Source organism: Varroa destructor, unplaced genomic scaffold (genome assembly GCF_002443255.2).
Source record: "Varroa destructor unplaced genomic scaffold, Vdes_3.0 BEIS01000007.1, whole genome shotgun sequence".
NCBI lineage: Eukaryota > Metazoa > Arthropoda > Arachnida > Mesostigmata > Varroidae > Varroa > Varroa destructor.
Genome location: NW_019211460.1, coordinates 13465071 through 13491866, shown reverse-complemented (window position 1 = coordinate 13491866; position 26796 = coordinate 13465071). Strand labels below are relative to the sequence as shown.

The 26796-nt window shown below is 41.7% G+C and overlaps 1 protein-coding gene and 1 long non-coding RNA gene across 9 annotated transcripts in view; both read left to right on the top strand.

Moving 5' to 3' along the window:
- Positions 1-26796, top strand: part of LOC111253600 (uncharacterized protein ZK1073.1) — a 183078-nt gene that overhangs the window by 63654 nt on the left and 92628 nt on the right. The window lies entirely within an intron of this gene.
- Positions 10770-12824, top strand: LOC147754345 (uncharacterized). The gene is made up of 3 exons (XR_015317469.1): positions 10770-10959; positions 11452-11652; positions 11762-12824. It is a non-coding gene; the product is annotated as an uncharacterized LOC147754345 (long non-coding RNA).

Below are 26796 nucleotides of genomic sequence, written 5' to 3'. Positions count from 1 at the left end.
CGTCTAGAAATGTATAGAATCTTTTTATCGATTGCACACGCTTTTGCAAATCCATTGAGATGCGCATTGACTTGAACAATATTGATCGTTTGAGATTCACCAATACGTTTAGGGAAACGATTCAATGTAATTGATTGATGCAACGAAATAAAGTTAATATGACCTACTGTATTTGTATAGCGGTCTGTAGCTCTGTTCCCCGTGATGGAATTGCCAATGTCTGGTCAAAGTAGAAGCAATCATAGTAGATAAAGCTGGCAACGCAGCTGCTAGTCGTATCATTAGGTATAAAGCAAGTGATTTTGCCCTGTACGGGTCGGTTTTTCTTTATTCCCCTGTATTCTTATTTTCTCTGCCACTCTGTTTCACCAAGCGCAATGGAAGACGAACGACAGAAATTTTGGTTATCAAGTTAGCAGTTTAATGTTTTTATTTTACTTTTATCTATATTTTTCTTCCGCATAAAGATTCCGAGTCAGCGTCTGTCTCACTCACGATCTTCATCTATCAGTAAAGAAAAACAAAGAAATAGTAAAGTACTATATTCACTTCCCGGAGAAGTCATTTCCGTTTCAACCCACGATAATCCCTTGTCAGGAAATAGCCTAGGAAAGGTCACATTACGGCCACGTACAGGAAATGTATCAAGATCGGATAGTGCTGAGGCCTGGACGCCCTGGTGCAAAAATAGCAGGCTGCAAATTTCCAAAATGGGGACCTGGCGTGAGTTGTTTTGCAAAGTTATATAATATGGGTTTACTCGATGTTTATTAGTTTTACGGTCACCACAGTTGGTTGGCGAAGCAATTTAAGTTTCTATCTTTTCAGCGCAGTGCAGATTATTCAAAGTGTGCAGATAATCCCCAGGATAAGGAGCGTCAAACCGCTTACACAATTGAATACGGTGCCGGGACAGGATGTGAGTCGACCAAGTTTGTGCAACAGGAAATTCATGGAGTTAAATCATAAGGCATACCCCCCAAGGTCAAAGAGCTGCCTTCCTTCAACAGAAACTTATCGTTTATTCAAACAAAAAGGTTTAAGGCTTTCTCCGGCTACACAAAAACGCTTTTCAAAGGATGCAGCATCTAAGAGTATTATTAATCGCAGCCAGTTGTCTGTAATAGAACCTATATAAATATAAAAAATATATAAAAGATTCCCTAGGTGTAAGAAGGAAGTAATATAATAAACACAATAAAACAACTACCCATTAAGGCATCTCAACGAGGTCGTGTCTGATCGCTAGAATCAGTTCCACCAAACAATCTGTGTTTCTAAAGTAATAGGTTCTAAGCCTTTTCAAGGTTTTTTTCAGTGTCGAGCTGAGGACTATGAAGAAATTAAGTGACGACTAACCGTAAACTCCGCACTAATGGATGTTACAATCGCGATTTGTGCCCTGAAGCAAACAGTTCGACCTGAACGTTACCATGTGGGAAAATACTGTTCATAAGGGATTCAAAATTATAAAGAATTAAGATATCTGCTACGATGAATATGGACGGCTACGTACTACATTATATAAAATTTCTACAACAGTGGGCATCTTGATTCCAATGACTACGCTTTCTCCTATTTTCAGTACGACCAAATATTTTTAAAGCCGATTGCGAGGCGTATACGGTACACCAGTTTTTTTTTAAGGTAGAAGTTAAGGCTTTTAAGGCACAATTTTTTATATTATCATTATGGCTGCTCATATAATACACAAAAACTTCATTCAAAGTTCAAGCTCTGTCAAAACGAATATTCATAGAAGTTACGCAAAGTCAAATAGGTGGAAACGCGTTCTGCGTCAACTGCCGCATTGGCGGTGGGCATATAATAAGGCGGGGATTTTTTTACTTAGAACCAACTTAAATTAAAGAAGAGATGAATAACAGGCAAGGCATCTCTACAAAAATATAGTTCACCTGGGCTGGTCACCCTGCCCAAATGGCAACATAATCTAAGCTTATAAAATGTCATATATCTATTAACAATTTTTTACAATAGCTTTGATGTTTTCCCAGTTTGAACAATTTCGCGCGCAAAAATCCCTACTAGCCTCACTGCCATCATTGCTGAATTTAGGCCAAACGTCTTCGCTAAAATGTATAATATTCGACGCAATTCTATAGTCTCATGAGAATCGTGTTTGAAGTGCTAGTATCAACGGCAGAATGAACCAATTCCGCCGACCTACCAAAGGAAAGGTGTCCTATAACTGGCGTCTATGTTACAGCTCATTGACAACCATAACTGTATGTGATTTGATACCGTCTAGATCAATCATGAACTCAATCATATCTAGCACTGCGTCTGTGATAATAGAATTCGATTTGATGTCCCCGTCAAACTTCAACTTAAACTTGAAGCCCTTTTCCCTTTCAGCAAATTCTGCTAAATCTTTTTCTGGCGTTGCAATGGCCAGATCAGCTGCTACGAATCTGAGTAAACATCGTGTGCAAAATAGACACTGGCCTGACAAATTCCGAGGATAACGGTTTTGCTTTACACGGATCAAACACTGATAATTCTGATTCTGTGACGTATCGATGACGAGCCATGCAGCAAAAACACCGACGAGCGAACAACAGTTGTTTTGCGAATTGATTGAGAAAGTTAAGGTAATTTGAAGTTTTTTTTTGAACCGCTGACCATCTACGCACTTGCTATAAGCAACGTACGGTTATGCGTCTAGAATTGGCTATTGTTAGTCTCCTGAATTCAAATGATCAACCTATGTCGGCTATGCACGTCCAAAGTATACTTCCAAGCGAACATATTCTATTGAAATCCAGAACTCCTATTCTCCTCGTGCTATATTTTTCTAAACAATTCTAGGTGCGATTATAGTGTAGCATCTACGCGAGTACCTACCTACCTATTAGGTCAGCAAAGGAATGAAAAACAATGTGCGGTAAGTGCTGTCATTGTTATGCTCGTCGTAGATACAAAGCGAAATATATATATATATATAGATATATATACGGCACCAAACGACAACAACCACGTGAGTTCCGTTGCAAGAGTTCGCCATTGGCGTGCGTCGCCATGATTTAACTGACATTCTGTCGAGTCCACTCTATCGAGGCAATTTCGTCGTCGCTTTTCGGCGCCAGTGACTTCATCTCCCAATTCCCTCCTGTTAGTAGGGTGTTTTTCTTTCCCTATTCTATTGTAAGACATTCTTGGGACGGCTCCTATTGCAGGCGCTGCTGTTACTGCGCAATGCGCAAAGGCCTCTGACAGTCCTCATTCGACGACGGCCGGAAAGCGGCAGATCTGTTTGTTGGCTTCTATCCCCCATAAATTACCAGTCCCCGCGCGTCTGTAGAGTAGCCTTACCCTGTTGTTTTCCCCGGCCTGCCTCCCTTTGTCACTTCTTGAGTGAAAAATGACCGCAGTCTTTCCCCGTTTTCGCTCTCTTCCTCTCGCCTTATTTCGCATGTTACCCTCAACAGGCGGTGGCTTCTGGCCTTTTCCCAAGCCCATTTATGCCATGGTCGTGTTCGTGGCCGACGTAATCGTTATTGTCTACGCATGCATGGAGACCTAGTTTGCCTGCCTTACTATACCAACTGTAGACCTTTAGACTCAAAGATATACATAGAAACATCGACCGACATAAAACGAGCAGCTTCCCGCGCCGCTATATCATGTGTGCTATGAAGCGAGGTCAAGTATGCGCGGCGGGCGGTACTGGGTCTACATTGTAACGTGGTGAGCCCTGCATTGAGGCCACCTTGGACGATTATTTTTGCTTGCCGGCGATTACGGGACAGCCCTCGACGACAGTGGTAGTTAGCACTCGCACACCGCACCTGAACGGGATACACAGATCTTGGGTCGGTCTCATTTGGGTGGAGTCGGGTAGGCCGTATTGGACGTCGTTGAGTGGTGTAGGAAATGAAGCTGATGCAGAAACGAGAGCCGGCGAAGGTCGGTACTGGCTAAAACTGAACATCGGTAAAGATTCCGTTCAGACCCGGGCCGCTGTCGTGGTCGAGTAGATGGTTATATGGTAAGACAGGGAGAATGCTTTGGCCAGGTCTGGTATACCAGTAAACTGGCCACTTTCCCGCGTCAGTGAGAGGTGAGTGAATGGATCGAGATTGCTGAGGCGTCCACCGAAAGCCGCCCATTTTGAAACTGTTTTGAAGCCGACGAGACCCTTTGATAAGGCGGTAAGGAAAATCACATTCCTGAGCATTCCTTTACACAGACAATCTGCGTGTTGAGTTCGATAATGGTACTGGTGGGAAGTAAATGGTAACCGTATCGGTGCGGAAGTGTGGGGAATCGAGGGACTTCCAAGGCTAATAAGACGAAATAAAAACTGCAAGTTAAACTTATAGGAAAGAAAGAAAAGGCCGAACGTAAAGACCACTTGTGGCGGTCTTCACGATTTCTAGGAGATTTTAAAGACAGACCAAAAGCTTATTGCGCCCGCTTCATATGCAATCTAGCATAATATAGGTCATATGCAATAACATGAATTCACGCTATTTACTTTGGGATACTGACGGTTGAAGAAACGGGTAATTATATCGGAACGTCATCCTGCCGTGGTGATCGCTGTTACCGCCCTTAGCGTCATCTCGTGCTTTCAATTATTAGCCTAAACCCTGTATTCCTAGGTAAGCTAGGTACCGGACTGTTAAGGTAGGCTAGTTCCTTTGACGTGGCCCGCAATAATCTAAATAGAATTAAAATAACGAATTGTAGGTTTGTACTATTAATGGCGACAGATCAAACTATATTTTCAGTTTTTTACACCTGTTTACCATCGAACCAAATTATGTTACTGTATGTGTCTAACGCGCACCATAAAAGCGAATAAGAAATGCAAAAAAAAAAAAAAAATTGGAACAACATTCCTACGAGTAGGACGTTGTTGCTTAGCTGATACATACAAATTCATCTTGTTGCGGGGAGAAAACTACAAGGTGCCATTCACTGATTGTGTGCGCTTGTTAGGACAAACCTCTTTCAGTAGGACGCAGACAAAGGCGAAGACTCGCTGAACATTCCGCGCTTTACTAATTGGACCAGCACCAATACCATCCGGTACGAGAGACCAAATGTTTGTGATAGGCGGGAAATACTTTAAAGGAAAGGTCACGATTGAGGTCTCCAGTGTCGAGGTACGTTACGTACAGGTACACCCAGGCAAATTCAGGTGTGCTTTTGTTAGGCGAGACCGCATCTGGTAAACCATTTCGCATGTAGCCGTGACAACGGTTCGTTCTAGCTAAGGCGGCATCGGCATTAGATTTTTTTGTTCTGTGCAGTTATAACAACTCGCTATTTGCAAGTCAAGTTGCCAACCAGATGTTAGATCATAGAAAACCTGCTCCTATCATTGCTGATAGCTTACATAGTAAAGGCAATTGTTTTATATTTATTATAAAATCTTTATATTAAATTTCAATTAAGAATGAATCCATAAACTTCCATTCGTTTATTCGTGGATCGTCGGTAAGCCATAATCGTGTGACATATTTACTGGATAAAAAATAACACGAGCCGCTGATTCGGGAATTGCTGAAAACATGGTCCTGACAAAAAGTGAAATAGCTAGATTGAAATAAAGTTCTAGGAGACTGTTGAAAATCTCTGCAAAGCCGAAGCCACCTGTGTCGCCCACCGTATTTGTGACCTTTGGGCTCTTCTTGCATTTTATATTCACTTATAGGACGATATGTGGCTCGTAATGCGTCACTCATATCGCCATAGGTAATCTCAATAATCTATCGTATAGGATTTTAGAAAATAGTGCCTTTTTTGTGGACATGTGTCTTTCGAACATCGAATCATTGTGTCAGACGTTATCATCTGAAATCGTAACGGCGCTATAGATAAAAAGACAATGCCGGGAAGTCAACAGACTATTTGGAGAGAGATGACCTCTTTCGAAATCAAGGTCATCAGTTTCAATCGCTAAATTACTCGATCAATTCAATTCGTATAATGTGTCTGACGTTCGGGGTTTACGTCCGGTACGTAAGCCATTGGGCATTGCGATTTAGATGCCTAGGTCCTGCCGGTGTGGAACAAAGTGTGTCTATGCCAGGATCCACGTGTCCCCCCAAGGAACACGTTATTACCCATTACGCTATCACGGAGACAATATGATATGTGCCAGTGATCATATCGGATTGAGTTAAGATATACTAATAGTCTGCGAAACGTATCCAGCAGACCGTTTTTCGACTATTGAGTTACTTCACATTAAGAGACTTTCTAGCATTCGAGTTGTTCCGAGGGATTTGAACTAGTCCAATGAAGTAAGGCGTACTAAGAAATGATATTTTCAGCCACCTGAAGTTATTGTTCTATTATTTAGACGAATCGTTAACAGCGTATATGTATACGGGAATTAGCAGGAAACGGGTTCCAGTGAAAGGAGCCATTTCGCTATAGGTAGAGGCATAACCTACGATAGATAAAACTGATACATCATCTGGATTTTTGCCCTCACCGAATCAAGAATGGATGATCAAAAGGTGCGATTGCATTTTTCATTGTGTCCCTATTCGTACGAAAAGCAAATAGTGCCCCCGCGTAAAGGTCTGTTCTTAACAGTCTAACTGAATGTAAATCACTTATAAGGTACAGAAAGACAACTATCGACATAGGAACTAAAGAGAATTTATTATCATTAATGCCGATATACCACAAAACGTTCTGCTATGAGTAAATCCTTGCTAGCTTAGGCTGGCGGTCGAGCATATGTGCTTTTTGGTAGAATTAGAATACATCCAAAAAATAAGATCCACTCGGTCAGCGTATGCGGCATTCACGAAAATATCCTCTATTTAGATCGAGGTACAAAATGGCAAACCTAAAACGTAAGCATGAGGAATTCGTACCGTATGTATAACACCGATTAACAATCAGTCAGTTAACAGATTTTCCGTCTACCATAGATCCGTAATAATAAAGTTATAAAAAAATCGGCACTTAGATAAGAACTTGGACGCATTTTGACTCCACGTTCAAATTGTTTCACCGAAAGTACCCATTTTTAGACCACAGTCAATTTTTCTTAATCAGTTGTCAAATCACCAACCCCACAAACAAAAATGTCAGATTCGTTTCCTCGCTGCCTGGTCGTTTAGCAGCTGTTAAGCAACAAATAGAAACTGGCACTTGAAAGCTTCATTATCAGTCAGACTCTTAAAGCGATCAATAAAGCGTTGCGTTGGCAAAGGGTATGCAATTAGGGCGAGTGGCAATCGAGACCCTTTCAAACACTGACTGAAGATCTGTCAGCCAATTGCTAGAATTTTCCAATTGCAGAGAACTCTGTGCATCGCTGTTTCTGAAACGGCAAATGTAGCGTCATGAGGTGGACTGGAAATTGGGGAGAAGATGGCTCATACTGTCGAATCGTACAAAAAGCGTAATCACTTACTTACTTCTATGTCTTACGGTTTTTAGAAGTCTGAGCAATCCACGACTTTTGACAGGGTAACGACTCGCCCTATCCCTAAATGCAAGCGACACTCTGTAGCTTTGCGCGAACAGGCAGATTAGCCAGTATTTGCAGACCGCTAAATATATTCATGAGCGAACGGTGTAACGAAAAAGTTCAACAGAAAATATATCCATTTCAGTTGATGACAGAAAATAACCCTTCGCAATTTATTCATATATTTGGTACTATTTGAAGAGCAGTTAAAAACAAATTAGCAGATAGCATTGGATCGCTACCGCAGACAGCGTGTCCCCACGTCAAAGGTAAAAGCTGGAAATATATCGGCACTACTACATGCTTTAATTGAACGTTCGCTTTTGCGAGAGCACCCCCTACCTGCGTACGAGTGAGGTTGTAGCTCTGCTATGGATGTTGTATCGTAGCATTGAAGTTCGTAGAAATTGAATTAGCACAGCACTAGCGTGTTCTTGTAATTGAACGGAGGGTGGAGGAACGAAAAGACGAAGCCGGCAGAGATGGATAGAAAACGGCAAGGAGTTCGGCTGTCACCGCAGCTACTGTTGCTATTCTCCTTTAAAACTCAAGTACCTGTCTAAGAGACTCAACCGCGTGGGGTTAGCGGAAGCTAAAGAACGAGGGCGTTCATAAAACTCCATAAGTGAAACTATTAATTGGGAAATACTACACCACTGGAAGAGAACAACGCCGATTCGTACTGGTTACCGCAATACACAGCAAAAAAATAGTTGTACCTTTAAGCCCAAGTAAACCTTCCGAACGTCCTGTCCGTATCCTATTTCTTCCCTGCTACCTTTTACGCACCGTTTCTTCGTCCAGGACGTATTTCTCTTCAAATGATGTACCGCTAATTTCCAGTCTCCATCCGCCCCTCACTTTCAGGTGACTTTATCACCTTTATGATGACATAACTATAGAATTATGCAACCGAATTATATTGTTGAGTTAAAATTGAAGTTAGAAAAATAATAATTAATTTAAGATGCACTATTCTGTCGGTCATCGGCTACCGCTACCTTCTAGCCAGTTTATAACATAATGTTTTCGATCAAGTCTTGCATAGGTAGAAAACTAGCCGAGCGGCAAAAGCTAGCTCAACTTTTTTGACATTCATCTTAAACATCGTTTTGTTGCTAACGGTGATTTCTTTATTAATACACAGTCATATTGATACCCAAAAAGTCGTATACTTGAGATAAAGAGGTACAAATGATACTCATCATATCTATCGCGGTCGCATGAGATGCGCTTTGAGACTTTCTGAAGCCAGCTGTGACATTGTTGCCTCGTACGTTATTTCGGTGTCTGTTTATGTATACTGAGGGCAAAGAAGAAACTACTTCCTCTCTAAAACTTTTTGCTGACGGCAAAAGTATCGTCAGTCAATAGGTACCAGTGACGACCGGATGCCGGCCGAGATTGCAAAAAGCTTGCCACTGTCGATCGTTTCTGGATAATGACATTACCCGGACCAGCCCGTATGGGCAAGACCACTGTTAGGCTCATTACTATCCCTGAATCCATTCGTAAATGGAACGTTGAAAGGTGATCTACGGGCCACAAGCAATGCTTGTATAAAACAAGTCGAGTTGACTAAGGGCAGTTCACTTCGTATAGCATTGCCCTTTTCTAAATAAAAAAAATATCTTGCTCTAGCACTTTAATGAAATATAGTAATTTTTATTCTTATTATATGGATTATATGGAAGCTCATAGTCAGACTATACGATAAAAATATATCCCCATAGCGCATTGTTGGATTTGACGAGCGGAAATCTCATCAATAATGACCAACTATGCAAGCCATCTCTGCGTACATTCTGTAATAATAATCATGACAACCGAACACCCCTCGAAGTTTTTTTTTGAAAGGTTGGTATATGGCTGTTACGCCCTGTCCTTGACCTTCCCCGCTATCAAACACGATACGTTCAAAAAAAGCATAGCTGTTAGCTATTGAGAACTTGATATCGTAGCTATTGACACTTTGAACAAGGTCGTGGTTTTAAAAAGTTAGAAACCCTATCATGAATGTAAGTTGAGTCAGATTGAAGTCTAATAATGTTTAGCATCGCTACAAATTCTAATTTTACAGTTGAGAGCTTACCGCACGTAGGGTCGTGATGTTTGCGGTCACGATAATCCATGCTAACGTATATTTGCTGGCTTTGTGCACATATACAGGCTCTACATGAGTATAGTAAGGAAAACTTCTTGTTTATTCTTTCGTAACATGACCATACAGGGTGGTCTTTTTGATCAAGTGAGACGCTTCAGATAGACAGAACAGTTTACTGAACGGTTGGAATTGTGGTTGAATTTTTTTTTATATACATCTACACGGCCGATCGATAAGCTTTTCGTTCTTGTACATTTACGTTCATTTCCTACGGTCTGAATAGCGCCAGCGACATGTCGGTGCCGTTGTCATAGTTCTTCGCGGCGATTCCTCATGCAGGTTCTGGTGGAATGGCTCACGCCTAGTGAGAGGTTTTTCTTACGTTACTTCTAACAACTACGCGGGAGCTCGCTGAAAGTCGGCGCTTGGAACGGCCAATCGTCATAAAACAGTTATCTAAATCCCATGTGAAAATTATACTAACTATTACAAATATTTGCTCGTTTCATGCCCGACAAATAACTCCGCTATCGAACGTCGTATGAACTGATGCACTCTGGAATTCTAAATGCTTATCATCGCAAGAATAGTAACGACATATCTGTAATTTAACTTATCTATTTAGAGTTCGCTAATTATTACCGTTTCTATCGTTTGCCGTCCGAACTCGATCGTGCGAAGCGACAGACAGATATCGTTGAAAAAACGAGCCCGCTAAAGTAATACTCGTTCACTTGTCTATTGTCAAGCCAGCTTCGTCTCTGTTTGTTTTTGCTTTTGAGAAGCACCATCGGCCTGCGACAAAGTACGACGAAATGGAGGCTATATATCGATTCTTTTCTAAAAGTCCTTTTTGACGTTTATGAGAGACACTCGCCAAGCAATAAAATAACAACAGGATGATACGAATCGAAAACTTTTCAATTAAGTCGATCTTATGAAGTCTGCACAGTCCTACGCTAGCCACCTTCATGACTGACTCATCAATTTACTCGAGGTGCAAAATATGTTAAAGACAGATTAGGACATGCTAGTTGTTTGCTAATAGCTGCCCTTCACTAGCTGACCCTAGATAGGCTCAAACTAGTGATTTACGACTTAACGTCGAACTGTTTGGGCAAGAACGTTGTAAACGAGTCAGCCCGAGTGAGTACTCGGGCCATCGGCTATCTAAGGGGCCTACGTGGACTATCTCGACGAACTAGCGGCCTGTTAAGAAAAAACAGTAATGATTTGTGTTTTTGCTGCATAATGCTGTATAGTTCTGTGTTTGGAAGGGGTCAGCATGGCGACACCATATCCCGGAAATAAACAAGACAAAAAAAGAAAGCCAATACATTCTACGTAAGGCAGTGGCGCGACTAAAAACGTTCGATCAGCCTAATTGTTGTAGGTACGTATAAGTGTCTGGATAGCACACCTCGTCAAAGACGTGAGATTGTTACGGCAGACGTTAAACACGACACTGTATTCAAGTAGGAATTACCCCAGCATGATACTGTAGCAAGCATCGAACACTAACCTAAGCTTCGGATTTGTTAACAAGCTTTAAGAATCGCAAATAAAGATCATTCCAAAAGAAATAATACGACAGAGATCAGTCAACCGCATTGCTTCATCTGTCCCACGTCGCTCTCTGCGGTGTACGATAGTATTGAGTCGCACTACTTCAGTTGCTGATCTCTACTACAGGAAGAAGCAAGTCATTATTCACTGGAAGATAATCAATCCGAGAAAACCTTTCTTTAATGGATATACTGTACCGTGTTTTTCGTCAAGCAGAGTTGCTACGTACGTCTACCTGCCTGCTATAGCGAGATTCGAAACAAAATATAAAGCATATTATTCCAATCAGATAACGTCTGCTTTTTATGGCCAACGACAGGGGGGACCTATGCTGATAAAACCGTCGCAAATTGAATAAGTCGAATACTGACTCATGTACAAAAGCGCGTTGATCTTCGCACGACCGTAGCGATACCGTTCGACTGGCATGGAGCATCGAATCGTCTGTGTTGAAGAGACCATTTCTGAGACGGCGAAGTGCCGAAACAATGTTACAGCAGTGCGTAAAATTCAGCAGTCCGTAAGTTTATTGACAGGTTTTCCCACACGGCAATTAATGAACAATGTATCTTTAACTAGGCCGTTTAGAAAAGCATTCTCATTTCGTTTGCTCTGATTTCCTTTCTAAGACGTCGACGATCGTCACCTCTCAGAAGTTCAAACGGACGCAATCGGATCGTATTTGCCTGAAGTGATACTCATGAAATCTCCCGCCGCCTGATGATGGGGCAAGTCCTGCTGCAGTGACCTCACCTCGGTCCACGTTGCGCGACAATGTCACAAATCAACGTGCCCATTCATTGCTAATTTGTGCTCGATATATGAAGAAATCAGGTGCCATATGGAGACCACGTGGTTGAACCATATTTATCCATTAGAATTTAGGGTACTCGGTCAGTTTGTCTAAGCAAGAACCACGCGATTCTCTTCATGCTGAAAAAGCCGCGAATTACCTGAAGAAATGAAACTCCGAACCTCTATTTTCGATAGAAAAGTTCGGTTCGAACAAAAAAAAAATGCTTGTACTATTTGTTCAATAGTCTTTGACATTTTCTTATTGCTTCGAATTGTAGCCTATGCGTAAACGTGTCGCAGTTTCGTGCGTTCGAGTTAGTCTCTGTCAGTGCAAATGGAAGCCTTGCCTTCGTGTCTAGCGTGAGGTGTTCCTCCAGGTTAATACCTCGCAGGAGATAGCCTCTTTAAGTCGATCGCTATTTCATTAAAGAATGATCACCTTTGCATAACGACGGTTGGGTGGACAGCACAGAGCAGTGGGTTAGGTTGAATCAGACCTAAGGGTATGACCCAGCTGAATCTACTCGTTGGGTACGACTATGTGCATTGCACACGAAGCGAATACATTAAATTCGTAGACGTGCCGCCAAAAAGGCGTGTTTTCTCTGTAATTAGGTAAACGAAAAGAGCCTTGTAGGACTATTTGAACTCGAACTTTTACGTTGATGTAACTAAAATTACGTCGCCGATTTAAATATTCACTGTGATAATATTTCACTGTGATGCCACACAGAGGCATCGAGCTATGTATATAATACTGGAGAAGCCCCTGAGCTCTTAGTCTTTTGAACACAATTTGAAAGACCTCACCAGCGGAGTTGCGAGGTCTAAGCAACGACACAATACGCTCTCGACAAAAATGTCTCAGATTAAATCTGTAAAGTTTAAGGAAACCAAGCACATATGATATTTTTTTTCGTATGGTAACTTCTTTTTGGCTGCTAATCGTGCAAGAGACGCCGTCCGTCAGTCAAACAATTATCGCTGGCGGAGGTACACCAAAAAGAACTTCTGTCTGCACACACGTCATGAGGAGACAATGCGTTTAAACACATTTTACACCAACACACTTACGTAGTTTTTCGCATTGCTTTGATCCGCTAGCAGAAGAAAAGTCCAAGATCCCTTCGGAAGCTTTTGGGCGTCGTCCGTTTACATGCGTGCGGGGCGCGTATCGATGCGCCCTATGCAGCCTTTGTGCATTGACGATAAATCGTGTGAAGATAGTTCTTTATAGTGGCATCTGGTCGTATTTACGATAATTCATGCGTATAGCATACCTATCTGAGTGTGCATGCATATTTCAAGGTTAATTTCAACGAAGATACCACTGGACGAGTGACTCGTGGCGATTCCACCAGTGACCTCAAACCTCTTCTTCTGTGAAAGTAGAAAAAGTTATTCGATATCGGTACCGGGCCCGCTCGGATAGAGTGGATGAGTATAAATAGATATGAGGGTTAAGTATCATTTACTTCTTAGCTAGATATATAACTTATAGGCGTAACTCAATCGTATGCATCTTAATATCACCGATCCAACGACAAACAGTCATAATCATAGGACCGTTTCTACTTAACCTACAGGCTTCTTGGCGTGTCTATTTTACTACGGATGCGGATGCTGTTTCTATGCGACGCTGGCGCACAGACAGGCATCCGTATAGTATTCGCTGTTTTCGACTAGACCGTCATAGGGAAAAGACTGAATAAAAATTTTACGAATTTCGTTGGTCTAGTTTGAGCTATTAATGTACGCTTATCGACCTCGATGTGGCTCGCTATCGCAGTCTTCTAATGTCATATAGATGTAACGGGCACTTCTGTCAAGAAAAACCACCTACTTAGTTCATAACAGGGTTCACCAATCGTGAATTTAGGCAAAAATTAGCATACATATATTTTACACGTATGTGGGTGTCAGTTTCTTATACAGTTATAGCGAGTTACGCTACACATTACGCTTGAGTTAACCGAAAGCATTTGCTGGGCCAGCGAGGCAATCTGTGTCCTCTTCCTCGATCAGCAGCAATACATCGAGGTTACGAATGGAACAACAATTCTATTCAGGTTTTCTTGTAGGTGTTTCGATCTGTTGTTCGAGTTTCGATCGAAGATTACAGCATCAGGTGAACTGGGCACGCTCGAAACACCCAAAAACTGTATCTGTATCAATAGAGGCGGTAAGCTGATTAGAAGAGTTACCAAGCGACCTTATTGTCGTGTATTCTCAAATAATAATAATAATAAGCGGTAACGAAGAAGAAAGCGACATCCTCTTTGGTGGGGTCAGTCCCGCAGAAAAACGCACTGCAAAAAATCGAGTACAACAATTGCCGCAACGGCAAAACATGACCGTTTTTTTGAAACAGGCTGGATGTAGAGACGTGTAGGAGGGGAAAAGTACAGATGATAGGTTTTCAGACCTGCTGTTGTTACTGTTCAATAGCGAACACAGAGATGAGCGAGCGCTGACTACGAAGGCATATTTTTGGGGTATACGGTTGCCCTGATAATGAAGCTATTCATATTTATGCTTTTTGTCGCTTTTAAGGGATCTATTGTGTGAAATACTTAACGTACTCAATTAATTCTAAGCTAAAAATTTGTGTGCTTTGCAATGTTTTATGGACTGGGTTGTTCACAATATGTTTAATAGGTGAGACCCTTCTGAACCGAAGCCTGTACAGCGACTGCAGATCGCCAATATAGGAAAGACAACGCATGATTAAAGAAACCTTTCCATATGCCATATAATTTAGTTAAGCAGATTATGTATTAGAAATGTAACAAGTCAAATTATTTTCAACAGTACACGAACTGCTTTAGACACGAATACCGTCTACGGCCTATCAGCCTGCGCCTATCTGGTTGTGCTGCCTGTGCACGTATTTAATACGATACTTACCTACAGGCAAATCAATCTACATGCATGAGTGCACATAAGTGGTACCCATAATAACACTCTAAGAAATCTTAGGAAAGCCAGCTGTATTCCATTGTTTTCCATGAACGTCATTGAGCACTGAGACAACCATGTGAAGACTTGTCGCATAGATGCATAAACGCTTCTTGAGGAAACCTTTTATACCAGTGGTCATTTAACGACTCTATGTCAACTGTCCTGAAGCATCTGCATATAAAATAAAGTTATATATTTCCGAATGTATTGTCAAGTCTGCTAAAGGCAAATCACCAGATGAATCCTGTCGACGAAGTGTTTTGCACCTGAATGCGTCGATGCGTACAGGAACGCTGAAACATACTCCAAGGACACATACATCCTATTATGTATGAGCTAGAACGTTTTGTGTGAGACAGCGAGACAGTCCTCTTTCTTCAGGATACTCCCCCTGCGAAAAACACTCGTGCACGAACTGGTTTAATCGGCTTTATATCTCTGCAACGCGGAAGGCAAGCACATTTGCTACAGGAAACCGACTTCGTATTACCTCTTCTATTTGTTTCCGTTACGCTTCTACTTCCTGTTGCCATTATCTCGACGCTGTTCCTCCGATGCCACTACTACTGTATGTAATTCTTACCATACGACTCTTTTATATATCCCTTCTCTATCGTTTCTTGTCTATTCTTTTTCTACTGGAATTACCGCTGCCGTCGCTTCGTGACACGTTCGAGTGTTAACTAAACGCTAAATAGATGGCCTAGATCGATCACCGCCACAGGCACAAATACCTTGCAACTAGCAAAGCAATAGTCGGACGAAGTAAAATAGTCTTCGTTCTATCCGACCAGTGAGTTTGTAGACCGTGATAGGTGTTGAAGCTACAAGAAGACGTTCAGCAGGTCCCGGTCTGTTTCTTCCCGTCTTTTTCGCTAGAGGCCCGTGGCAAGAGGCAACGAACTACCCCAATCGGCTCCTCAAGACATATCAAGGACGTTAATAATGAGAGAATTTCTGTAGCGTAAACCACCTCCTACTTATTGTCTTCATTGTAAACAACGGTTTAACACTAATGGGTAGGGTGAATATCACACGACTCAAAAACGAACCATCTTAGCCCCGTTGCCGTTATGGCTACATCGATTAGCGTAACAGCGCGTTTGTGTCCAGCACTTGAGCCATTACGAATCGGATATGATAACACCGTTACATACATAACTGGTATTCTGATCGATGACAACTGAAGTGATCAGATCTGGAATCATAAAATATACAGGTATTAATTATCAAGCGAAATATAGCTTCTGGCGGACAACAACCGTACTAGGTCTGTAATAGTAATTTACCTCCAGAGCTGATTGCTTCAGCTTTGTCAGGATCAGATTTGGCTGTCTATTACACGTTTGCGGAAAAACAATGGTCTATAGCTGGTAAATGGTCGCTGTTGTGAGTGAGACGTTAAATGTGAACCGAAATGCTTTGAATCTACTTTCTTTAGCTGCTGTTTAGTTGCACGCGGTGTTATTGGGTTCATTACGCCTAAAGTTACACTCAAGTCATTGTCCGCTTGTAAACATCGAAGGACTTTACACGTTTTATGTAAAGTACTCCGCTTGGCGGTCTCGTGTCATGTCAAACATTACTAGTGGTTCTAAGAAAAAGAACTAGCCGCCAATAAAGATCTTCGAGACATTAGTAACTTGATGATTTAAATCTCACCGGCTCTGTCCGTATGTAAAACATTTTCGAAAGGGTAACCGAAGACATCAAACTAAACTCTGACTGTTTCAAGTTCTTGTTTACTTCGAACCCAATCAGGGATCTGCATATGTCTCCTGCTTGATATCGGCCTGGTGAAGGAGACCAGTTTAGCACAGATTGCGGTACAGTAAGGCGCACTGCGCATGCATTCGGCTATTTTCGTCTGCTTCTGGCCTACTAACGACTAGACCCAGATTCCAACTTTACTATAGGCAGCGTATTTTCTCTAAATCGATGCGACGTTGCCGCATGGCTGCGTGGGTCTGCCAGGTCCTTTTTGGGGGTTCAACGCTAAGCGTTTGCGGCTGAAAACAAGCTAAAGGTTGACTAGGATGGTCAAGTAGTTCGACCTGTGCCACGCTTAGTTGAGCCTCCAAACGTACAGGTTGGAGCTGAACAAAAACAATACGCCTTTCGCATTTACTGGCAGCGGTACAAACGTAACCCGCCGATGCTTCTGCACACATCGTTTGATGATGACGACTGGTACAAAGCAGAGTTGGACCTGCACCCGTATGGCTGCGATAAAAAATAGCCGATAACAAGCCAATCATTCGCGAGACAACGTGACAATGGAAGATAAGAACAAACAGAAACAAGTAACAATTATGGTTACCCCGATCTGCGGAATTAGCCCACTGGCCCATGCTGACTACCAATGAGCTCTGGCTTATTCGTATTAATCTTCAAATGATACGCGTTTACTTTGTAAATCTTCTTCGCTTGATTTCATAAGGACTTCACACCCAACCTTTTTCGATCAGTCTGTTGACCGAAACTGATGACGCAACTGCTCTATTGGTAATACGGGCGCGAATTATCGCTATACAAACTGCGACACGCCGGCAAGGATTCCATTTAAAGAAAGTTTAGTGTTTATTTGTAAAAGGCAGCTGAGTTATATCTGTCATGGACATCTATTCGTTACCGTTGAGAAAAAGTTGGTTGTGTTAATACGTTGACCGTACCCTAAACAATACTACGACGGATCGTCGACAGAACCGTCCAATAGTAAATCAACTCAGATCTTTCTCGTATGTTATCCCTCGAGGGCTGAAACAAAAAATAGTGGCACCTACATTTCTAGAATAAATAATATTGGGATGAGACAGTAACCTTGGACAGCTCCAAATTATGTTTTGTGGTACGGACGTGATAGGATGAGAAAATATGAATCCTGAATTTGTCTACGCATTATTAACAAAGACTGCCGATTTTTAGGCGAAACGCGTTGTTTACTGCCGTGCTGATAGGCTATTTGTTAAGGTCGTCTTTGAGCCCCACACTGTTATTAAGCGTCTTCGCGAAGTTTCATACGTTTGAACTGTTCGGGTTATTCGATGCTGTAACCTTGTAAATCAAATCAGCTTCGTAACTTGCGATTCAAACCCGCGTTGACTATTGAGTTGTTGTGGCGTTTCCACTGCCACCTTCCGTAAATGCAGCTCGTCCCATGGCTTTACGATCCTTGTTCGCGCGCCCCCCGCTTGTTCACGTTTTGGACACGTTTACTATTGCTATAGCTTTGAGAAATTAGATCAGTCGACGACGGAGACACGGGAACGTGCTTGAAATGCGTAAAGTCCACGATAAAGTCAAACGACCATGGACAAACAATAACAATATTTAAAACGATGATTAAGAGAATAAACCCATTCTTTTGCTGGTTGAGCGGAAGCTTATATCATAGCGATATGCTAAAACTGTGAATTGCTGCAAACTTATCGGATACAGATATTTATATTATCTTGTTGTAAATTAAGAACTAATTCAATATGAACGAGACACGCCCCATCGAGACAGCCCCGTGCCCCCATACACTCCTCAGAGATCCATTGCCTCGCCTTACAGAAACCAAATAGAAGGATTGAGTGAGAAACGAAAAACAAGCGATTATAGAAATTCGCACGCACGAGCAGGTGCGTGTCTTGCCCGCCATATGTAACCGTAAAGTCAGCTTGTCAATAATCCAAAGTGCGAAAACTATTTTCTATTGATGATGCATAGCAAAGTAGAATCAGGACAAGCTCGCTACAACAACAAGAATACCAATACATGGTTATGCGTCTATGACAAAGGCTTGTTTACCTGATCTCTCGATCAGAAAAAAACATAAGTCCAAACATTCTATTCAGACTTGTGATCGTCGGATCTCGTTGTCAAACGTGTCTCGTTGTTTCAACGATGCGTTTCGACCTAACAACATAGTACTATATACAAATTGTGCGATACCAAATAATCGAAGCTTCAGTGTCCTTCACGCCGATGATGTGCCAACGCGAACGTATTCAGTGTGTTTTTTTCGTTTGCTTTTGATAAACATATAGAAACAAAGACGCCAGTTAAGGTCATAAAGACAAACATTTAACGAAAAAAAAACTTTACCATTGAATATAGAGTAATAACCCTATTATAAATCTATAAAGAGAAACATTCATTCATCAGAGATTCATTATTATCCTGCAAATCCTATTCAAACTATTAACATTTCATACTTTGTAATGCCACAGACATTGTGTAGGGTTATTCTGTGAACGTGTTTTGAAGCTATTTGATCTTCAGTATTCGTTTATTACTGTTAAAAAACCCTAAGAAGAGTAGTGACGATTTGCATGAAGAAGGACCCCATACAGCACGATCGAATCGAGATTATCGCTTCCGTTATGATGTTTTTTGTGTCTCCGTGGGTCAAGTCCTTTCCTCTTGCGATTTCAGCACGCGTGTTAGGCAGATAAAAGCATTCTAGCGGCTACTGAACGGTATGTGTCGCTGAGACCCGATCGTTAGCTCAGTGGAAACGTAGACCTTAATTGTTAATCCCTTTAAGCTTAAAATTACACTATCTTAAATTAATAACGACAAGCTCCATGTTGTGTTTGAACATCGCGGCGGTCACCAATACATGGTAACGAAAGATACAATGCTGAGAGATGCATGCTCATCTCATAGAGTTTCAGTAGAATAACAATTATAATGAAAAAATATTCTTCACAAGTTGGTTTACATCTGCCTACGAGCTTTTCTATTTATGAAGAATTGTCAAGCTCGCTTTTTTCCAATCTGTGCGGTTCAGTATCGAATCCAACCAGTAGCAAAGAGCTAACAAAATGCAATTTTTCGTTAACAGTTCGTTAATGATCCTTCAATTCTTCGGATGATCTTTTTTTCGCACTTCCGGGTACCTTTCGAAGATCATGAGTTGGGCGGGCCGAACGATGTCGATTCTCCGGAGTGGTACTAATGATCTTGGAAGCAGGGCAGGATGTAGCAAGACTTTTCATGTTTTCGTAGCTGTTTCGCAGATCAGGACAATTTCAGTTGACAGAAACAAAAAAAAACTTCCTCTATTTACAGTACAGGCACACGGGTGCAGCTTTCTTGAATCTGGCGTCAGCAGGACGTTTCGTTTAGTCAAGGCGTTGGTATTCAATAACAAGGAGATTTAAATTTGTTAGCGAAACGAAAGACATTTAACACAGCAACTGCCCAGAATATATCCTACTGCTTGACAATATTGAGCGGGACTTCCCAAGGGACCTAGAAATAAGTGACCTTCTAAAAAACACATATGCACCTACTTGGAATTTTTATATAAAATACAAAAGAAAAAAACATGCATACAGGCTGAGAGTAGCTCTAGGGCTTATTTTTAGGTCTATGCTGTGAAGAAGCTCTGGCCGCGTAGTGGCCATTGGAAAAGCTTCACAATACTTAGCCTAGCACCACTTAGATAGGCTACCGAGAAGATAGTCTAGGTATTTACAATCATTTTCAACGCTTCATTCAAACTATTATGCGTCGTCATGTTAGCTTTAAATAACCGAACTAATTTTGTGTGCCGTTCGCTCACTGAAGAGCTACACTGACTAGTTCAAACTCTGCACAGACACATATCACAAATAGTTTACAGCCGCCTACCTCGTGTAAATCAAATCGTCTACATTCTGCGAGCAACGTATACAGGACAGGGCAACGTATAGGTAGACAGTAGCCTTTTAAGGTTCGATAGTCCGTAAGTTGGCCCAGTTGACGACTCTGGCTTTGCCTAGCGCGAGCTTTTAAATGCCGGCCGCCTTTTTTAGTAAAAGCCTTTGATTCACTGATGTACAAGTGTGCAAGCAGTTTATAAGGTTCTTTGAAAGGTTAACCTTATTGTTGTTACTACGATGTAAAAATAAGCAGGTTTTGGCCATTGCCGATTTGTCATTTTATCCTGTAGATAGATAAAAGTCGTCGCTTACGAGATGTGTAATAGTGAACGAAAACGATAGATTACGATGCTAGTACTATGTGTACTGTCCAACAGGCAGGGGATAACCACAAAACGAAATGTTCCATCAAAATATATAGCAAAGCATATTAGTAGCATAAGCAAAAGGAAAACAAATTTCCTTTCCTGTGTGATCACTCAGAAAAACTATGGCCAATACGAACAGAGAGCTTTCCTTTGTATAACTATTTGTTAAAAAAAAAAAAAGGCACCGTTCCTATTGCGAGCTGATTGTTTCTACTTGACTATATTCCACTGGTAACATTTTTAATACTCCTGTTGACTGGGTTCATCAGGCGTGATTTTTTCAATGGGACACTGCATCGTTAGGCGTGCTCACTGTCCTCCCCTTCGCTGTATTGCAGTATTCAGCGTGAAAAATTGGCTATGCGCGTTCAAGCGAATTGTAAACAATACGCTATGTTTGACTGAGAATAATACATTTAGAAGAAAAAACACCCCCTGAAATGACTACACTTCCGTGCGACTGTGGTCTGGATAGATAGTCCCGACGGCGGTGGTCTTAGCCAGCGAAAACAGACAGTTCCCACGCGCCCTCGGGAGATTTTTGCTCCTCCACGTGCGAGGATTCACGTAGCAAAGTATTAACCATTGACTTTAATATGGTCCCATCCAATCACGCAGAACGACCAGGTTAACATGTGCCTTCAATAGGTATGGGGGCTTGTATGTGTGTGTGTATAGAGTTTTAACCTAAGCTTGATCTTGAACGAGTCGTAAAATTAGATTCAGAATCAATTGAGACAATAATATATAGAAAATGTCTGCTACTGTAAATTTTCTTTTTTTTTTTCCCTTGAGTTTCCAAGCCAAGTGGGAACATCTCCCGTATATGCAATGGGAATGATCTCTTATAACACTCACTGGCTGCCCTTATAGCATATGAATATTAACGAGTCGCTCGTTAACAACGGCAATCGTTTCGTGAGTGCTTCGAAATCGCTATACATCGATAAGTAGACTGGCAATATTTATTTTAACAGTTCATCTTTAATTTTTGCATTTTTAGGGTGGGCGGATGTTTTTGCAGTTTCGTAATTTACTACGAAAATTCAGATACACTTCGATGACAGATTTGCTTAGAGTAAATCCCACAAAATAACGTTAACTAAAGGTAGATAGATAGAATATGGCATTGTCCTTGTTTAATTGACAAGTATCCACCTCGTTGCCTATACTAAACTGCTTAGGCCCTGGGAATTTAGGACATTTTACCTAAATTCAATGTTTGGAACTGCACGTTTAGTACCTGAGCCAGCATTGAGCCTTGCTTCAGATGGTTAGCTGCTTCCGTGAAACAAAGGATGTCTACGCTCGGATGCCACGAGTGTCTAGGTACCACTGCACTATCACGAAGCTTTCACTATTACAATCTTTTGATGAATTCATACAAATTCTATCATAATATTTCTCATTATATTGTCTATAGCAGACAATAGCTTCTTAGAAAGCATCGGTACCATTTTGACTTGAACTTAAAACATGAAATAAATCGTCATTGCCCGTTATGTAAGGGTCTAAAGATGCATGACATATCACAACGCTTCTACTCTGCTCAGAGCTTAATTGGATTATGTCAGCCCAAACCACAGGCACGTAACCAGTTGGTCTAGCGGATCTAGTTCGTTCATGATCTTCCGATGATCCGACTGTCGAGGGAAAATAACAAAATAATCACAATACTTTTCGAATCGTCAGCTGGGCATTTATATATCTAATCGAAACGTCTATTCTTTTTTTGCTCTTTAGAGAGGACGACACGGCGCCCGCGCACCTCTCTTCATTTCTAACACGCTTAGTACCAGTATACCTAGCACAGAGTGTCGAAGCCTAGGTACCTGCAACACGCATGTAACAACAATTGATTATTGTTTCGCTCGACAAAGGTGGCAAAGGAACTAAACGGGCAGACTAAAAATAACTAGACCTATTACTGTGTCATTAAAATATCATATGCGGGCCATTTCTACGATCTTGCCTACCGAAAGCTCAAATTGATCACAGACTGTAACTATAATAAAAACTAAATACTCACCCTTTCTCAAATCCATTCTTATATAATCCACTATTATGGCTACTGGCATTTGGTTTTCTCGGGCATAATATGGATAATTTTATCTAGCTGTTATCGAAATACCTATGATTTATTTACGCCTACATCTGTAACATTTGCTACCTAGATATCACACATTGAAATGTAGTATTTACATCATTTATGATGTACGATCGAAACTTTCCCGCCAGTTACGTTGTTTTTACTGGTGTTGTAGTAATAAAAATAGTTATTTGATTATCGGCGTCAGGTCGAAGCGTCCACCTCTTTGCCATCAAAAGAGCTCTGCAAAAGGCTTCTGGTTTCCTACTTGCTATGATAACGGCAAGCGCAGAGGTTAGATAACATTTGCAATCTCAGTTAGGTAATCTTCGTTAATGCACCTTTCTCTATCTCAGGTACGTCTTGCCGTGTCGGCGGCAGACACCACTGCTGCTGCTGCTGCCGCCGCCGTTGTTAAAACTTCACTCAACAGTTCCGTTAGTTCTCATTTACAGCAGTCGTTGAGATACACTATGTACTTCATTATCTATTAGTATTAATAGAAATGATTGGGTCTGATGACTTAATAACTTAACTTATTGCTTCAAGATAGCCAAGTGCTATCGCCTTTCGCAACGGAAAGACAAGCATCGTTCCTGACCCCTATGGCCTTTAGCCCCTCGGCAAGCACTTCCCCTAGTAACGATTCGTCGTCTTAATCGGCTGTGATAACAAGATCTAGCGGCAAATAGTACCCGGCCAGCTTTCATCTATCACGTGCAAAGGCTGCAGCCTAAAGTCGTTAAGTAGACACTCACCAACACCCCTATTACTATCTGTGTTCGCTGTACATGCATCTATGAACTGCTACTGATTCGTCTATATACCTATACGTTAACGTCTTTATTTGCCCCTGCTGTTGACTACCTGCGGCTCTGTGCGTACCGCTACTGCAGTCTTAGTTATTTGTATTATCTGTATAGTATTATATATCTATATAGCTTAGCAACTGGTAATTGATGTTCCCTTTTTCAAAACCGGTGTTAATTGGCTATCAAAGACCTATGGCTTTTCCAGTCATTTTGATCAACACTTGCCCCTTGGCACTCCTTTCCGCCATAACGATTTTTGAGCCGGTTTTCGGCTGGTTCTGAGTGCATCGGATGAATGCATTCAGAACCAGCCGAACGAGCAACAGCTCGCCAATATTTTTTTTTATTTAAAAGCACTACCATGTATATAATGGCGAGCCGTTGCTCGTTCGGCTGGTTCTGAATGCATCATATATATATCTTACTTTTGTCTAACTTCATTTGGGAAAGACTTAGTCATGTAGCGTGTAAAACGACAAACAAACCTAAAGTGCATTTTAAAGCGTACTATTTGAAAAGTCCTGCCTTGGCAGTTTCTGCCGTCTTCTTGGCCAATTTCTGGAACGAATAAATCATTGTGTTATATATATAATGCATATATAAAGTTCTAAATTAAAGTGAGATATATTTCATATACAAAAATTCGACTGTCTAACACAATGTAGTAGACTAAATGCTCTAATCAATGATGAGTCAGGAGGTAAATTATAACAGAGCTTCTTAGCTTAGCTTGTTGCTCCAATGTCACCATTCTATTACCCGCGCCTTGATCTCTTGCTGCCTGTTACGGTCACTACCGTAATAGGTCACTTTGTCGCAAGTCTCGTCACGATTGTCCTGTTTTCAATATCATTATCATCGTCACATGCCCTGACTCTGTCCGCATATCAACTACCTATACGTTGATAGAAAAATACATTAGAACAACATCTAAGTCATAACGGTATCTCTACAGAGACAATCGTTACCATAGCCACTTTCCTCAGCGCTTGTTTTCCCTTTCGATCTGCCCCTCGATTTTGCATTTTGTTGACACGAGCGCGTGTTGAAAACAGAGAGATCACAGAAGCGATCCGGAAAAGGCAATAGCAACGTAAAAGACCAGGGCCGGTTTTGAACTGGGCCGAAAATGAATCCAGCTTGCCTCATTCAATCGACGGTAGGCAATAGAAAGGCTCGGTTAGAGAAGCAGGTATTATTTGAACAGATGATGACCACAGTCGAATAAAGCGCCTATGGCTAAGCGATTCAGAGACGCGCTACCAGACTCTTGGCCAGTGCGGTTAGACAGCCTCGTAATAATAAAAGAGCCTAGTGGGGCAAGACGTTTCAGCAACATCAGGCCGTGATGGAAATTTCCTAGGATCATCATAATAGAAACTGTCACCGCTGTAGCAATAGCGTCCACGACTGATAGGTAGCGTGCTTCCTCTAACGACTCTAGATAATTGCTCATGTCAGGCTGCGAAAAAGGGCACTAGATGAATGGCTTCTAGCAGCTTCGTGAATATAAGGCGCGATATTTATGATTTTATTGTTAATGAAGACGATCGCGATGGCGATGGCAACAACAACAAAAACAGAAGCAGCGCCAGGCGTATACTTGCAGGAACTGTGCTTCTCTGTACGTGCCACGAGCGGCTAATCAATTGCGTCAGAACGACGGCGAACATTACGACCATTTTATAACCACAACATTTCTCGCAGTCGTCTTCACCAGTTAGCGTTAACGTTGCTATCAAATCACAAACGAGCGTCAGTACCCGTTCCCAGGACTTCCCTTTCCTCTCAGTCTGCTCGGCGTTTACCAGCTTGTATGGACTCTCCTATGTACGAGTGTCTGTGTCAGGCAGTGAACTAACGAACACGCTCGTCTAGAGTCTCCCTCTCTCTGCACAACGCACCATACAAGGGGCCACCGAGGGAAGCGAAGCGAGGGAGTGATCCGTAAAGGAAAATAGGCAATGCCAAAGCAAGGCATAAGACAGAAACACAGAAACAGCACAAGGCGAGAGAATAAACATATGCAGAAAAAATCAGTGGAGAGCCGAAGGGAGAAAGCGAAGAGGAAAAAAGGTACTGTTGCGGAAACGAGAAAGGAAAGACTCGTATTACACAGAGGGAGATGAAGATGGGAAACAAGAGAGTCGGCAGGGAGACTTGGGGCGAAGGACTAAATGAGAGAGAGAGGACAGGAGAGCAAAGCATATATATATACATATATATATATGCTTTGCTTATATATATATATATATATATATATATAGAGAGAGAGAGAGAGAGAGAGAGAGGAAAGAGGAGAGTGTGGGGGTAAGGAACGTAGCGTGCAGCGTTGCTATTAGCTGCATAAATCGAGTTTGCTTCATAGCCAAAACTCGATCATCGATCGTACCTGCCGAACGGGTGATATGAATACTCATCGTTGATTCTTACTGTTGCCAACAGGGCAGATATTGCTTCACATCTGCTTTGAATTATGAAATCTCTCAACACAAACATACGTATTCTATCTTATCGAAAAACATCTCGTATCGGCTTATAGCCAGTATCCACTCAGTGCTCCACGGTATGCAGAACGGGGTTCGTTATGAAAAATGAGCCCACATGACAGAAATGCTGCACGTTCTGCCTACCGAGGTTTTTAGCATACAAGGTCCATTTAGCATATACAGGGTGCGAGATCAATTCTCAACAGGGTGCAGGTTCAATTAGTGCGTAGAGATTTTCGAGAAACTCCAAGCTTTCACTCATTGACTTCGGTCACGGCCGCACAAATGCGTTTCTACACGTGTCACTGACAAAGTCAATCAAAGGCTACGATAGCATCGGAAGGTTACTACCCGTCTGTAACTGGACGCCAGAATCGCCAATCAGGTTTGAGCTATCAAAGGTAGGAACCTTTGCGTTTACCCGCTTGTCCTTTTCAGTCACGAAGCTTTGGTTGCAGTCATTTTGCGTAGCCCCCTGTTTGCGTCGGGATGTGTACGGTTATTACGATCGCTTGCT